At 45.7% G+C, this 17,698-nt stretch overlaps 1 protein-coding gene across 1 annotated transcript in view; it reads left to right on the top strand.

Moving 5' to 3' along the window:
* The window catches only part of TMEM229B (transmembrane protein 229B), a 69,115-nt gene that overhangs the window by 28,807 nt on the left and 22,610 nt on the right, over nucleotides 1-17,698 (top strand). The window lies entirely within an intron of this gene.

The raw sequence follows: 17,698 nt of genomic DNA, 5'->3' as shown, positions 1-17,698 counted from the left end.
ACTCTAGAGCTACTCTGAGAGTGGTAGAGGCCCCCCTGCTGTGTCCCTTGCACTGTAAAGTGTGGTATAAGCCACAGATGTTCCCCTTGCAGGCTGCAATAGCCTGACCCTGCACAGGGCTTAGTACTCCCTGCAAGATAATCAGTACTCTCTTCTCCCTTTGGGGGAGGTGACCAAAATCAATAGATGTTAGGGGTGCTCAGCACTTAAGACCACACAAGCAACTTAAGTTTCTAGATTACTGTTAAGAAAACTGCCGCTGCCCCAGGACCTTGCAGGCAGGAAGTGGCCTTCACACCACTTCCTCACGGAAATGTCTGTCTAGTGCTGTTATGTAGCATAAATGCAGGCAAAACAAGGCTCTGCAACTTGCCACCAGTTGGGAGCTGGTTTGGTTTGGGACTTAGCCTCCAATGTGCGGGGAGATGTTGAGAGAACTGAGCCCCTTCAAGGAAATGAGTAAGGTATCTTGTGTCTCTGTATTCCCTTTTTCTTCCCTCTTGCCAAACAGACATTCAGTTTGACACTATCCCTGGGACATCATTGCTGCCTGGTAGCAATGTCTCAGGATTAAATAATCAGAGTATCATCAGCTACTTCTTCTTTCATCGGCATCTAATGAAGTGAGCTTGGGCTCATGAAAGCTTGTTACACATCTCTTATTTAGTTAGTCTATAAGATGCAAATCTACCCCACCTTCTGCCTGACTTCTGACTAACATGACTTAACTACCTGTCTCTACTTCCCCTTGTGTACATATTGTGAGGGTCCCTGAGTGCCCATCATTAACAGTTTTGTAAAGTTAATTAAATGTTGGCAGAAAACGCTGGCTTTACAGCCTTGGAGGTTGATGTTCTGTTTGTACAAAAGAAGGACAAGTGAAAGTGAATGCACTACAGGTTTTCCTTATAATGTAGTCTGCCAGTGTAGTGTATCTTGACATCCTGCCCTGGAGAGATCTACCTCTAGGGGCAAGAAGAGGAATTAAATTTCTGTAATCAATTGGAGTTTTGGCCTCTGCTGAGTGTGTGAGGAGTAAGAGCCAAATTCTGTCAACTTTGGCAGTAGTTAAATTATATGAATATAGTGGTATATATCCTAAAATTCAGACACATAAGATGCATTTTGGGGTGGAGAAAGAGTCTTACAGGACAGAAAGCACTTTGTTTAGCCTAAGTAAGAAAGCAAATATGACCCTAGTTTCCAAAATGCCTTTTCTAAAAGGAATCTAGGACCAGGGATTAAGAAACATGAACTGGTATAGTAGGCTTTTGAGGCAGGAACTGCTACTCCATGTTTGCTTGTACAGTACTTAGTACAGTCGGGCTCCAGAACTGGCTTGAATGTCTATGATACTGTCATAGTAATGACAAGGAGGCTTCTGCCTTGCTCTGAAATGTCTGGCACTAGACACAGCTGATCAGACAAATTATAGACTATTGTTTGTTTTGCTGTACTTAAGTTTTGCAAACCTCTATTTTGGCAAGGTTTTTATTTTAAGTTCATCTATAATGTTTGTATTCAGTCAAGCCAGAGAAACACAATGGCAACAGCTGTGTTTATGCGAGCAAATTTGGTCTCTGCTGACTGATAGGGCTTAGACCAAGATTCAAGAGAATAATTTTTTTAAAAACTGTCTAGCCTTAGGAATCCTTGCCAGAAGATATTTTAATCAAATAATGCACCATCCACACAGGGGATTGGTATCATTGGTATTTAAAAAGCCGTATCCCAGTATAGTCAATTTTGTAGGGTAGGAGAGATGGTATGGGTGAGGCAGTCCTACAGCCACTTTCTCTCCTTTTTCATAGCACTCCTTCCCATTAGAAAGAAGGGATAGGAATAGTTCAGCCCAACAAGAAACACTTGCCTGACAAGCTACACAGAACTTAATTTCAGTAAAAGTAAAGTAGTGGCTTGTGCCTGAAGGAGGTACTGACTCCTTAAGATCCAGGTTGAGGCTCTCTGTTCTGTACAGTCCTCCTCTCAATTTTGATTTGTCCTGAGTCCTCTTTCAGATTGGGTTTCTTTGCTTGCCCAAGAGTTTACATGATCCAGAGAAGAATCCTCCAGCCCTCTCCTCATACCACACAAGTCCTTGTTCCTCACTACTGCTTTCTTGATCCCATCCACGCTTTCCTCCCTGAGTGGTGTTGCTCTTGTGCCAAGCAGAAGGCACAATGGGCCGCCCCGCCAAGGGTCCAGTTTGGAACCACATCTCCCAGGTTTCCCAGGGAACAGAATATTGAGATTTGCAGATTCTAAACATTCTTCTGGGTGCTAGGAAGTTCGATTCTTTAGAGAACTAGTCCTGGTGCAAGATTCTAGGCCTTGGGCAGAACAGTTTTACCACCATCAAAGAGTCCTGAGAAATCACCAACCAGCAGGAGGTCTCCAACAGAAGTTGAAGGAAGCACTGGTTATATTTGTGGTAGGTACTCCAGATGTCAATAGGCTGCCTCCTGTATCAAGCTTTCAAGTGGAAACCAACTGGTGTGAACAAAGGAGGGTGCCCAAGAGAAACTTTAGAAAGTACTCTTAGCAGGGAACGTAAAGTAATTGATGTCAGCACCATAAAAATAGACAAATGCAGCAGTGAATTACAGGGAGGAGTAGAAACATATAGTATCTGTCCTGTGGACCAGTGCTGGTGTGGGAGGGTATCAAGGCAAATGTTTCCAGGATATAACTGTGTTCTAATCTGAGGTAGACTAATCTGCTTAAGCACATTCCCCAAATGTTCCCCTTTGGTCACATAGTGACTTTCAATCTCTCCTACACTTCTCCTTTAAACAGATGCCTTGTTGATACCCGAGTTCTGCTTGTTTTTGGTGATCCATTAGTAGCTCAGCAATAACAGGAAAATTACCTTTCCTTTGCAGGCCAGCAAGGGTTCTCAGGGAGGTGAGTCTGAAGGGGCCCACTAAAATGGAAATGGTGTACCATTCTGTCCTGGCCCCTGTAATAGCCACAGTGAAGCATGCATCTTCATTAGTACCTACTCAGAAGGGATGGCCAGAGATTACTATCAAGGCTAGTGGTCAAGAAGGGATGCGCTTGCCTCCCAGATACCCCACTCCAGCAAGGCCTCTGCTGCCTCATTTCATCCTGTGCTTGCTTTCTTGCTCCCCCACTGCACATGCTGCAAGGTCTGTCTGTCCCACCTCAATTTAATCTCCTTGCTATATGTCTGTCATCTGGTGTTATCCTGCAGTCTTTCCCAAACTGAGATCTTAGCAGTTCCACACTCCCAATTTCACATTTTTCTCCTGTACCTTCATTCTTTTGAGTCCTGAGAAAACAACGTATGTAAGGCTCATAGGTAGTCATTTGGAGGCAATCAAGCCATTCCTTCCTTCAAGTGTGGGGATTCAGGCAACAATCTCCTTTTCCTACTTCCTCCTTTCCTTTATCTCTACAGCATCAGCTTCTTTCAGCTGAGGGCAGGAATTGGCTCCAATTTGGAGCTCTGAGTAGGAGGGGAGATGAGAGTTCAGCATGTGAAAGTGTTTCCTCCCTGCTGTGCATGGGTTTTGAATTAATAGGCTGTAAGAATTTGCCTTCTAACATGAACTTATTGGGTGCAGACAGAAGTAACATTTGCAACCTTTCAAATGCCTTTGAAACACTTGGAAGGGTCACCTGTACCAACACACCTGGCCTTTAAAATGCATTAAAGTGGCAGCAGCACTTCAAAGTAGTCCCTCCTGAAATGAGGGAGTATTTTGAAGTGCTTCATTTTTTACTATGTCTGCATGAGGAGAGGGAACCCATAAGTCCTCCAGAATCTCATAGTACTCTACTCTCTCAGGACCCTGCTAGGACAATGCACCACCACTACAGATCCTTGTGCCGCCTGCCATCCCTGAGTCACTGCCAGTGCTGGGCTCTTCAGCCCCTCAATCCCCTCTACCTCTTCGCTTCGGAGATTCTGAATTCCAGCAATGGAGGGCCAGTGAGCCCTTGCCTCTGCCACAGACCCCCACAACCTCCTGCTGCCACTGTTTCTGCTGCGTCTCCAGCCCCCAAATTCCCTCTACTACTCCATTTTAGTGAGAGACATCCTCTGCTCTCCCTACCTTTGTCTTTGGGGTTGGGGGAGCAGTAGCACTGACAGTCCAGTCTGCTTCCCTGCCCTTTGGGGCAGAAAGTGGGGGGCAAGCAGAGCTGCAGATCCCTACAGCTTGCTGTTGTGTCCCCAGGCTGGAGAGCCACAGCAATTTTGAAACCCTCCAGGTGAGGGGCACCACAAGGGCTGGGCATAAGGCTGAAACACTGCCTGGCTGAAATATTTCTGAGTCCATTATGCTTGGAAATATTTCAAATGTTACTGTGGTCCACACCCATTGTCAGAGAGGATGTGTTGCAACTTTTCTGATATTGTCATGATGCCATTAAATTGCACCACAGCTGAAGATATTTCAGGGCTATTTCCATTTTCCAGGAGACTATAGTGTAGCTGTACAGGAGGCTGGATGCTCCCTCCTATGCTGGGGTAGGTAGCAAATGTAAGTAGGAACTCCACAAATGGCACTGCTGTTATGCCACAAAGCTGGCTGAATTGCTGTTTTTTCATTTCAACCATGTGACATCAGAGCAGGAGTGGGAAATTATAATCCCTTAACTTCCTAGATACCTTTCGTACATCTTACTGAAAACTTCCAGTTGGATTTAATACTAGTTTTAGAGTGCTGTTCTGATTGGAAAGTGCAAAGGATCCATTTTATGTAGTCACTTCTGCTGATTTTACTGGCGCAAGCAAATGGTTCCCTTGATTAACCTGTCCAGCCAGTAGGGTTGCAGAAGACAAGTGACTCAGAGTCTACCTTGTCTCCCAATATCAGCAACAGAATTGCCAGCTAGGTTTCAGTTTCAGAATTGGTATTTCTGGAAAGAATGCAAGGGGACGGGGGGGAGACACAGCTGGAGTCTTCAAAGCAGGAGGAGTTTGTGGCATCAGAAGCTAGAAAAATGATCCTTAGATTCACAGCCAGAACATGCTGAATTTAGAAACCACTGAGAGAAAATCAGTGCCGGATCTAGGCTCTTGAACCAAACCCTTGACCAAAGGCCAAGAACACAGTACAGGCAGAAATGCTGTTTCTCTCTGTAATGAGAATGCTTTGCAGGAAGTGATCTGAGTTACATCGATCTCCTGGAACCAACAGAAGGTCACTGTTGTTTTGCAGAGAGGGGACTCTAGCTGCTGGCGGGGAGCCTACAGGTTGCTTCTCCTAGAGACAGCCCCACCTCCCTGTGAGGCTGCAAAGTTTTCAGAAGCAGGGGGGACTGGAGCAAATGGAGCTCGTTTTTAGGGTTCCCTAGCCTGTGCCAGAGGGTAAGATGGGTGAACTGGAGACCCCCTACCTCCAGGGGACTCCAATTCAGCTGCTGCACCCTCTAGTGGACGCTGAAAACCCCCCATACCAAACTCCCTCCAATCCCTTTCCCCCGCATCCAATTCTGAAAACAGCAACAGGTTGGCAGGCAGTGCAGACAGAAGTTACAGAAGAGGCTGTGTTCTGAAACATCCTCATCTAATTCCTCATGCAACGAGCGTTCAGATTTTCACCTGATCAGCCATTTTTAAGCTGTAAGCATTCACTTGTGTTTGGTCTCAACTATAAACTTTCTGTGGCCAGATCAGGCAAATATTGTTGCTTCTGGCTGCGTCTAAAGAGTTCATACAGGGAGATGGCAGCATGTGTTCATGCACCGTGTCTTAAACCTCAGTACTGTGGTACAGCTCTGTTTGGAAGCCAGTCCATGCACACTTACAGGAGCATGAGGGATCCACTAAGTTACACAAAGCTGCTGTGGTCCAGGTAAACAAAAATATATAGGAAGGTCAATCTAGAGCAGATGCAGGGGTATCAGCCATGCCTTCTTTCCCCTGTGGCAGTAGCAGCAGGACGGAAGAGGGGTGACCGAACTCTTGCAGAGACTCTTTGCCTCCAAATTATTTCCTGTGCATTGGGGCAAGCCTACTGGGCTAGTTAAGTCAGCTTAGAGAGCTACCTTGCACTAGCATTGCTGTGCAGAGAGACCTCCTTTTACTGAAGAATCTGGCCTGTGCCTATAGATTTCTGACTGTCTGCTCCTTTGGCCAGGTTTCCTACTCCCCTGCTCCTTGTTGGCATTTCCTTCTGTGCAAACTTAAGACATTGCTGGGGCATCTATTCTGTGGAGAATTTCTATAATGTTTTATGAAAAATGTGTGCAACTCCGTTTACTCACTCACCTTGTATTGCGGGCTCTGAGCAGCTGATGTCTTCTCTGGCACAGGGGAATAAGGTTTGGGTAATAATCAGGTTGGCAAGTCTAGCTTGGTACAAATGAACCATTCAGAACTGTCAACATCTGAATCATATTTTGTTGAAGAGATTATGGCAGACCAACGATTCAACGTTATGTTGTAATAACTACCCTCCAGGGAAGCAGGTCATGTGAAATCAGTGCAAGTGGACCTTGGAAACAAAGAACTGATGTAGGAGCAGCTTGTTTTAGGAATTGGGCTTCCCAGTGTGGTATGAAAGACAAAATTCTGCACTATTTTGGCAGAGGCCAGCAATGCTGCCAATGTGGACACATGCATAAGCTTTGATGTCACATTCTATCCTAGAGATACTAAAATACTGTATTCTGATTGACTAATAAATGCTGATTTGTTTTGAAAAGACCGTCTGGTGTCACTGCCAAACATCTGCTGGTTATATGCCTCCCAAGAGAAGACTCCAACAGCAGTTCTAACCTCTTTTGGAGATGTTGGGATAGTCACAGCAAGGAACTGGAGGTGATTACAACATCAGACTTAAAATCTCATAGTGGTGGAACAGCCTAGGGACAAACACTGAAGAGTTCATATCCAGAGGGGCTGTATGAAGGTTGGAGGCATAGAGTGCCCTGGGGAACTGTGACAGCTGTTCAGAGGGATGGGGGATGAGATGCAGAATGGAAACCCAGTGTTGTGCAAGAAGTGACCATGGCAGTAAAAATAAGTTTTCTCAAAGGAAACTATTGTTTATGTTCTGAATGCTAAAACAGCAAGGATAAGGAATAAGTTGTGTAATCAGCCTGTTAGTAAGAGATATAGAGTTATACAGGGGGAAGGAGGGAAGGTTAAATGCTAAAGGCTTACCCCAGGAACAACTACTTGACCTGGTCAGTAAAGATGGTTGAGCAAAGACTTATGGTCCAGACCCAGTTGAGGTTTTGGGAATGTGACCCAAGTTGCCAGCACCTAAAAGGAAAAATGAAGACCCAGTTGCATGGGAGTCACAAGAGGATCTCTGCAGTAACCAGAGCAGTAGCAGATCCACTTCCACAACTTGAGCTCAAGTGGCAGAAACTTGCTGGAAGCAAAGCTTCAGGTGGAGGAACAAAGCTACAACTGGGGTTTTGCAAGCTGGCTGATATCACATTATCCCTTCATTTTAAGGAAGGGGCAAGTATTGTTGCCTACCTTGTCAGCTTTGAGAAGGCTGATTTAAATAATGTTTCTCCCATGGATAAGCTCTATTGGGGCCCAAAGGTATACACACCTGTAGTTAAATAGGTTGAACTTGAACTGATTCAGAGAACTAGGAATAAAAAAAGAAAACAAACCCAACCATTTGGCTAAAGTTTGAATGGATACCTGAGGATATTAGAAAATACTTCACAGGTTTGCAAAGGAAAAAAAGTGTCACATTTTGGTACATCTTTTGGTGAAAGATGATGTCTAAAGGTTGGAGGCACTATGTCCCTGGTAGAACCATAACAGTTATATTCTTTTAGCCCTTTTTGGAAAGGTATAAATAACAACCCAGTGCTCAGGAGAGTGGGGAAATAAGACTTCTGTTTAGGAGCTAGTTGGATGGGTTTCCAACAAGATAAATCTAAATCCCCTTGTCTTCCTTATCCTTTAGATCAGGGGTAAGTAACCCCCGGCACAGGTGCCAGAGTGTGGTATGTGAAGGCATTTTGCATGGCACGCACACCTCGGAGCGGATGGCAAGGAAGAGGCCAGGGCTGCACTGCCACAACAAGAATTGGGCCCCTTGCGGCTTTCCTACCATCTGCCCCGGCACACCAACATCTTACAAGCTGAGTTTGTGGGTGTTTTTGGCACTGTCCAAAAATGTTGCTGACCCCAGTGTTAGATAGAGGAGCATGGACTGTTCTGAGAGGCCAGACATGTCTGGCCAATAGTAGCTGTAAGTTACTTACTGTTCTCTCTTTTCAAGCGTCTGCTGAGATGCTGAGTAATAGAGAACAAAACTTGCCACTAATTCCTCTGACTGTACAATATGTTTCCATTGCTAATTGCATATTTTGTGAGCTATTGGATATAGTGAATTAATCCCCGGGGTAAGCTAATTGCTGGAAGTCAGCAGGAGAGTGGCTTACTCTCAGGGATGCTGCTTAAGGGACCTACCTTTCCCAGCTGTAAACACAGTAGCTCATTTCGGAAACCCATCCGAATAGTCGCGTTCACCAATGGAAAAGTATCAGAGCGCCAATGTTTATACTCCATATTTGTTTTGTTTTTTTTATTGTACAAATCATGACCATGTTTCTTTCATTAGGGAGAAGGGACCTGTATGATGTAGCCAAAGTGTAAAAGAAAGAAAGATAGATAAAAGGAAGAAGAAAATTTTAGGTTTTTGGGGGTGTTGGGGGGGCGGGGCGTTGGGGTGGGGAAGGCAAGAATTACAGTAACGTGAAAGGACTCATTCCATTGAAAGCTCCATAAATTTCTGTGATGTATCATTTCCTATTTTCCCTTCACTGCCTCAGGAGCTATAGGCTATTTGTTTCATTTAAGACCCATGTGAGGTAGGTCCTAAGAGAATAGCGTAGTCTACTGTCTTTGAGACTCCTAAGGGACACACATAAGAAAGGGACACTTAAGGTCAAATCCCTTTTCTATTTATTAGACACCTTAATTGAATTAGGCTTATAGGTGTGATTGTATTCCACCCTGTTCAAGTCCTTGAAAAATCATTACTGAATATGTGTTTGTAACGGACTGGCATCTTACCCTTAAGACCAAGTAAAAAAGAAGTACTGAAGAGAAGGAAGAGGCTTCACATACTTACCTTTATGGTTTTCCAAGGACCTGAGCAGGATGGAATAGAAATGCACTTAAGCACTTAGGTTTAGTTCAGTGCTTAAGTGGAATAGAAGCTGTCCTGTAATGCTTTTTGAGGGATGTAAGGTGGAACCTTAGGAGTTTTACACTAGGAAAGGTCAGTAGTTAATAGCCAGGTTTCTGAAAGAATCTGATTCTATCACATCTCAATGGTAATCTGACACATATAATATATATTATTAGAGGACAAAAAGCCACAGAATTGCTATCAAGGGACCTGCAAAAGGGAGCAGAGACACTGTGTCTTGAAAGTTTTAGTTTTCCTCTATTCAGCATCTCTACATGTCCTATGCCCTAATCTAGAAAGGCCCTTCAAAGGTAATTACGCTGGAAAAAAAGCTGCAGGATAAGAAAAATTAATTTCATATCAGGAAGGATTTTTAAAAAATGTTTATATACTGACTTTGCATTTGGTATTCATAAAGCCTCATGCCCTAAAGAGCATCAGTACAGGATAGGAAGGAGAAATATTATCCTCACAATTGGAACTTTACTGTGCAAGGGTTTCCAAGCTGTCATTTTGTTCTCCACTAAGCGAGAGAGAGAATCTGAGGCAGGCTAACAGGGATTGTCATGGATGTATCTGTCAGCATCTCAGAAAGTAGTCTTGTACTCTTTGCTTTTAACTCACTAGCAGCATAAAACAATAACTAGTATTTGATTTTCCCTTAACAATATTTATTATTTCAAAATTATGTACAGATGTTAATGAAGTAAGCCTTGCAGTACTCTTGTTAGAAAGGGAAGTCTTTTTACCCTGTTAGTGTGAAGATAGTCATAGAAAATTTAAAGATGTAGACGATGATTTCATTGCATAGTAGAAGTAGAGTGCACTAAGCAGCCCTAATACATAGCAAATCACTCAAATCCAGAAAAAGTTGCTCCTTGAAAAAGGTATAATAACTATCCTATATGAGAGTTATTATTTGGGATGAGCCATATGTCTGCTCCCATATTAAGTTCATCCCAGGGTGGCCATTTGCTCAGTGCAAACTGGTTCCTCCACCATCTAGTGATTAGCCTGGAAGCAACAGTGCCTGTATAGCAGGAGGCTTGGTGCTCCTGCTACTTTAAAAGCAGGCAGGCAGGCAGCAGCAGGAGTGGGCAGCAGTTGTGGCTGGAAATAATCAGGAGCCACGTGATTCAGAAAGTGGCTGGGCTTAGGACCTAGGCTTATATCCTTTCTGAGCTGAGCAGGCAAGACGGTCCAGAGGCTGCTAAGGGAACATCACCTAAGCAGGATGACTGCAGATCCTGCATGCTAGCATGAAGACCATAGCCTGCGGCAGTCTGGAGGTCTTGGGAAAGGGACTAAAGCACAGGTAGGCAGTTATTTCAGGTGGAGGGGCACTTACTGAGTTTTGGCAAGCAGTTGAGGGCCGCATGGGTAGCCTTGCCCCTTGACAGGTGCCCTGCCCCCTGGTCACCATCTTGTGACCAAAAGTCCTGCCCCTTAACACCTGACATTCATTTGCTACCAGAAGTCCTTCCCCTTCCCCCAGAAGTACTCCTTTCAGCAAGGGGTTTTGCCATCTCGGAGCCAGAAAAACGCCAAATTATATTCTAAAAATTGAACATCTACAACATTCATTAATTTGATTTAAAAAAATGTTTTTGTCCTGATTTACGTGTGTTTGTGTGGTGTACATAGAGGTGCTCGCACAGTAGCTTAAAATGAAGTCTTATTCTTGTATATTGTGGGGGGGGGGGATATAGGTTTGTGGGGGGCTGTGAGTGTGTGGGTATGTGGGGTGTGGGGGAGGGTGGCTAGGGTGTGGGTGTGGGGGTCTGCGTGTATGGCAGTGCGAGGGGGTGTGTGGGGGGCATGTGTATGGTGGGGTGTATGTGTGGATATATGGGGTGTGGGTGAGTATGGGGTTTGTGGGGGCCTGTGTGTGTGGGGGAGGGTGGCTAGGGTGTGGGTGTGGGGGTCTGCGTGTATGGCAGTGCGAGGGGGTGTGTGGGGTGCATGTGTATGGTGGGGTGTATGTGTGGGACTCACCCTCCATCCCTGCACACACACATGCAGGATCTCCTGTGGTCCTCCCCTGCCTGCCCCACACCTCTGTTCTTATCTGAGTTTCCTTCTCCGGCAGAGGGAGGCAGAAACAGCCCCATGGTTCCAGGCCAGAAGCCTGCTAGGCAGGAGCTTCTCGTTGGGTGGGGGGCGGCAGGGCTGGGTTGGTCTTGCTGTGGCTTGCTGGGTCCTGCCACTGGCTTTCCTACTGCCCCTGGATCCTGACATCTTTCACAGGCAGCCAGGAGCAAATAAATATTAATTTTCTAAATTTTTTAGGAGCTCTGCAGGTTGGGTAGAATGGCCTGGCAAGCCAAATCCAGCCTATGGGCTGTATTTTGCCCACTCCTGGACTAAGGGGCAGAGAAGGTCCCTAGGGGCCCAGAGATGGGCTGAGAGTGGGACCAGAGGGTCCAGGAGCCCAGAGAGGGGCTAAATGGAATCAGAGGGTCTGAGAGGCTGCAAGAGGCAGAAGTAGGGACCAGGGGCCAGAAGACCGAAAGGCATACAGTGTTTGACTCCAGGTAGGAAGACTGTGTTTGGGAATAGCTGAAAGAAGCAAAGTGCCTGGGAGGAATGGACTACCCTGAAAGTTGAATCAACATCTGTGAGTAATGCTACTTTCGAGTCACGGGGCGTGGTGTAGGGATGGATGGAGCCACACAATTAGCCCTTAAGAGAATGACCATGGATACCTGTGGTTGTGAGAAGGAGGTCAGGTTTGTGAAGCTCTGGTTTGGGAGGTCAGGTTTGTGAAGCTCCCTTATGTAAAAGCTAGATAGTTTCATAGTTTTAGGGTCGGAAGGGACCTAATAGATCTTCTAGCCCAACCCCCCGCCAGGGCGGGAGAACAACAACAACAACAAAAAACAAACCCTAAAAACAAAAACGGGACTCAAATGAATCCAGCCAGGTAGGTATCCAGCCTCTTCTTAAAGATCCCCAGGGTAGGGGCCAGCACCACCTCCCTTGGAAGTTGGTTCCAGCTCCTAGCCGCCCTAACTGTGAAGTAGTTTTTTCGGATGTCCAATCTGTACCTCCTCTCCATCAACTTGTGCCCATTACTCCTTGTTATGCCAGCGGGGGCTAGGGGAAACAGCGTCTCCCCCAAACCCTTCTGGTTCCCCCTAGTGAGTTTATAGACGGTCACCAGGTCCCCCCTCAGCCTTCTCTTGTGGAGGCTGAATAGGTTCAGGTCCCGCAGTCTCTCACTGTAGGGTCTGCCCTGTTGTCCCCGGATCATGCGGGTGGCCCTCCTCTGGACCCTCTCCATGTTGTCCACATCCCTCCTGAAATGGGGCGCACAGAACTGGACACAATACTCCAGCTGCGGCCTGACCAGCGTCGCATAGAGGGGGAGGATCACCTCCCTGGCTCTACTCGAGATGCACCTGTGGATGCACGACAAGGTCCGGTTAGCCCTGCCAACCATGACCTCGCATTGTCGGCCCATGTTCATCTTGGAGTCAATAATGACACCAAGATCCCTTTCCGCCTCCGTGCTCTCAAGTAGGGAGTTCCCCATCGTATAAGTGTGCTGCTGGTTCCTACTACCCAAGTGCAGCACCCTGCACTTGTCCGTATTGAAACACATCCTGTTCCTGTTTGCCCACCCCTGTAACCTATCCAGATCCTTCTGCAATCTCTCTCTCCCTGCTAGCGTGCTCACCTCCCCCCAAATTTTGGTGTCATCAGCGAATTTAAACAGGTTGCTTTCCACCCCAACATCAAGATCGCTGATGAAGAAATTGAACAGCGCAGGCCCCAGGACCGAGCCCTGGGGGACTCCACTACCCACCTCCCCCCAAGTCGAGTATGATCCATCCACCACCACCCTCTGAGTGCGACCCTTCAGCCAATCTGCAATCCATCTGACTGTGTAGGCATCTATGCCACAGTCGCCTAGTTTATTAATTAGGATGGGGTGAGAGACGGTGTCAAAGGCCTTGCTGAAGTCCAGAAAGACTACATCCACCGCGACACCTGCGTCCATGGCCTTTGTGACCTGATCATAAAAGGCAATCAGGTTGGTCTGACATGATCTCCCCCTAATAAATCCATGCTGATTGCCCCTGAGCATCATCTCGGATGCCGGCCCATCACAAATGTGCTCCTTGATGATCTTCTCAAAGAGTTTCCCCAGGATTGAGGTAAGACTGACGGGCCTATAGTTGCCCGGGTCCTCCTTTTTCCCTTTCTTGAAGATGGGGACCACATTAGCTACCTTCCAATCGTCTGGCACCTGGCCCAAGCACCACGATCGCTCGTAGAGCCGTGCCAGGGGCCCTGCAATAACCCCAGCTAGCTCCCTCAGCACCCTGGGGTGGAGAGCATCCGGACCCGCTGACTTGAACGCGTCCAGCCCCTCCAGAAGCTCTCTAACCCGGTCCTCCCCAACCTGAGGTCTGAAGGCGATCCCCTCGCGTCCGGCTTCTATCACAGCAGGGAAGTCCCGGTCCCTGCACAAGAAAACGGAGATACATCAAGGCATGGCAGGTAAATGAAGGGGTAACTTCCCAAAGAGAGCAGAGTGTTTAAGGGCTGAGGGGCCTCCAGGGGCATTACAGCCACCTTTGGAGTTTGAACTCTGCTGTAGCCTGCTATGGGCACCTAGCTTGAAAGGCCCAGGTGTATGTCTCTTTGTAACCACAAAATGAACTCTGGGATAAATTATTCCTTAGTAATCATGTTGTGTGTCTGCATCTGAATTAACAGTAGAATGCATGCATGTGAGTATATGCATGCACATGGGTGCCTGCAGATGCACGTGAGATTTTGTGTGGAGGTACATAATGCCTGTGTGCATATAATAGCCACAGCAAGCATGCCGCATCGTAACGTAAATATGGAGCTTCATTTTTCCCCCCATATTAGTGTTGCTGCCCGCCATGTCTAGATACAGTTTACATTCTTTGCCTTATTTCCTGCAGCATGTAGATCAGGGAAATAGGGGAAGCGGGGAAACCCCCAGTTTTATTTCCATTTACTGCCAGTAGGATGACTCCATATTACTTGTCTATTCATGTTTTCTCTTTATTCTCTGGGTAACCCTCCAGTGAAATGCTTTGCTGCTTTCTTTTCCATTAAGGTTGCCTTCTAGAGGGTTTGAACAGAGGAGTATTACCACTGAGAGTACATCCAGATGATCACGGGCATTTGTTTTCCTGGGGACAGGTAGCAGTGGCACATCTTGTGCTGCTGCTGCTTGTCCCTGGAGAATGCCTGTGCCACGCACACTTTGGAGTGCGCCATGTTATCTCAGATGGTGGGTTATCTCCGGCCAGTAAGACTGGTTTTGGGCAGCGTGCACAGCCGCCATGTGCACCATCCCCATCTTTTTTTCAGCATGGGTTTTTTTTGATCCTAGGAGATCCCAGCATCAACATCCCCCCTCCCCCCTACCCCCATTCCCTGGCAGGGCTGGACGCAGGCATGGGTGAACCAGGCAGCCACCCAGGGCCTGGACAGAAAGGGGTCCCAACAATGGTAATTTTTATAATTCTTATTATCGCTATCTCTGGCGAAGGAGGCTAAATACTAAAAGTTCTCCCAGGGCCACCAGGAGTCTTGGTACGGTACTGCCCCCTGCACTGCAAGGTAGCAGTGCAGGGAATGCCTGCATGTGCTGTGTGTGGCACCATAGGCAGGTCTGCGGTGCCACAGACCTCACATCTGCACTCATCTGGACGTGGCCTGAGAGTCATTAATGCCTGTGTTTTGGTTTAATTTAGCAATTGGTTATTGTATCCAAAATCTCTCCAGAGTAGGTTTGAGAGACAAGTAGGAATCAGCTGCTTCTAGGAGGTACAGCTCATACGGACCAAGAGACCAGAAGTTATTAGGAAGGTCTGAGCCCTGGAAGGAGAAATATATGGACATAGATGGAAATGGTGGGAACAATACAAACTAAAAATGGATGAGTACTCTTTTGCATTGTTCTGCTCCCAGTATATAATCTGGAGGCTGAACAGAGAGGGAGAGAGCACACAGCCTGACTGGCCTAGAATCCGGAGTGAGAGTCCAAAATAAAACTAGAACTGACCAAAACCCAGAGCTGGAAGCCTACTTTGGTAGTACCAAGAATAGGAATGGATGTTGCGTCTGTATTCAGCAACATGCATCTTTAGCACTCTTTTAGCAAGTCTGCAGCAAGGGTTGATTAATCTATTTGCTGGAACTGTTCCAGGTATTAGTACAGTCAAGCCTCCATTAATTATTAAGTAAAGCTCAGTTACCTGAGGTTGGCTATTTTCTCAGAGGTATGATTCCAACATGTAAGTTTTTATGTGCTGATAGGACTTTAGTAAGTAAATCTTTAAATACTAATGATCTAATATCTTGGAGCCAAATTCAGCCCCTGTGTTTTCTAAATCTTTCCTATTTATACTCTGGTTCATGGTTTTCTCTTAACATTTTACAGCCAGACTTGCAAAAGATTGATTAACTATTGCATTTGATTGTTTTGACATGTTATTTTTGTGTTGACTCTCAAAGGAATTGAAAAATGGAAGCAGGAGGGGTACGTTTGGCAAGGTTTTGCCCAGAAGTGAAGCTTAGATTTGGAAAATGGTATATGCCTGAATCATCTCTGGGAGTATGAGTGCAGGGATATATCCCTGGCAGTGACCCCAAAATTATTTTATCGTCTCTCTTTGTAAACTTTCGTTGCCTATAAATGCTGTTTTGCATTTGGACAAGGTATAGGGAAAGTGCTTTGTACAGGAACAAGTGTTAAGTTGAGAGTGGAGTGTACCACCTATATAATACCAAGTATGTTGTCCTAAATTTATGGTCTTGTAGCATTTAAATAAAGCATAAATATGCTGAATTCATAAGCCTCTATCAAGAACTTTCACCAAAGGGATTTGTTACTTGGGATGACCTGAGAAGTATCACAGCATTTTTGCTTTCGCAAATCTCAGTTGTTTTTTCAAAGCAAGCAATAATAGCATCATTAGGGATCAGGGTCTTGTGTGTACCATGGAGAGCTGTATTCTTAAAATCATGAATATATGCCATCCTATTATATAATCTAATTTATTTTGGTAGGATTCCTTAAAGTGTAAACTCCATATTAATGCTATTTTTTTTAAATGGCTTTTCAGCGTGGAGCTGTTAAATAGGAATATGGAACCAATTTTAAGCCTTGTTAATATTCACCTGAGCATCAAAAGTACACCATCAGGAAGCTGTGGGAACTTATAGCCTCCAGATCTGAGTTAGTCTGAAAAAATGTTCCATAAATATTACTATTTTTAAAATACTTGGAGCTCTTTGAGTTTAAGGTATATTGTCAAGGGTTCATCACAAGCATCTAAAATTTATGAAGACATGGACAGACCAAACAAATATACCAAGTTAAAGTGGGATTGCTTACTGCACATCAGATTGATCTGTCATAACTGTTTGCTCTATCCCACAGTAAATGGAAGGTAAACTATGGTAATTTAGCAGCTGCTTCATTAAAGATCAAACTGCTCTGGTTTAGCTTACATTTATTGTGGGATAGAGCAAACAGATGAAACACTTACAGCTGGTCAGCTGACTCTCAGTAAGTTTCCTCTATTGAGAGCTAATGGAAATGAAACATTTGAAAAAAAAAAAAAAAAAAAAAAAGTAAATCAGCCTTTTTATTTTATTTTGCTATTTCAATTATATTATATTTTCTTGTAACAAATAAACCAATTTAACATTTAATCTGGATTTAATACAAAATGCCATTATCTAAACTTTTATCTTTAAAAACATTTAAATAAAATATAAGTATAAAGAATTCACAAGCCTGTACCCAAACATTTGTGGTCAGCTTGCTTGCTTTTCCATACAAAGAAATAAATAGGGAAAAACATCTAACTTGGGAGACTAAGTTGTATAATATGAAACAACAGGTCATGTAGTGTGTTAAGACCTTGATCCTGGGAAGGGGTGGCTGGGCTGCTAGGTGTAAGGGATTTGCCAGTCATCACAGGCTCTGGGACCCAGCCTCTGAATCCAAAAGAAACCATCATGTACCTCACTGGGATCCCCTATGAGCTCACAGGGGTGGTCTCCCATTGCTGTTTTACAGCTTCTTCTCTCTAGCCTGTGATTTTATATAAGAGGCAGGGCTCCTCTGGGCATGCAGCAGTGGTGCTGGGGCGGAGCTACAGCGAAATTTAGGGTGGCTGTACATAGCCGCTGCTCCAAGCCCAGCCCCCGGCAAGAAGAGCCTGGCTCCAGCCCACAGCTGCAGCCCACCTGCTTGCCCCACGCAGATCCGAGGGGCACGTGCCACCCCCCCCACCCCCCCCCTGCCCCCCCACCAATGAGCCCCGCCCCAGCTGGACAGTGCCTGCCCCTGCCCCCTCCCTCATTGCAGGGGGACGTTGATCTGCCCCCCTCCCCTTCCACCACAACAGACTTACCAGCTGGAGGCAGCTCTCCATACTATATCGGAAAATGGATTGGTATCAGCTGATATGCCTCCTTAAAAATCGGATATTGGTATTGGCCCCAAAAATCTCCATTGGTGCACCCCTAGTCATTTTCAAGAAAAGTCAAGCAAGTTT

The sequence above is a fragment of the Alligator sinensis genome, unplaced genomic scaffold (genome assembly GCF_000455745.1).
Source record: "Alligator sinensis unplaced genomic scaffold, ASM45574v1 scaffold768_5, whole genome shotgun sequence".
NCBI lineage: Eukaryota > Metazoa > Chordata > Crocodylia > Alligatoridae > Alligator > Alligator sinensis.
This window is presented reverse-complemented; position numbering and strand designations above follow the sequence as displayed.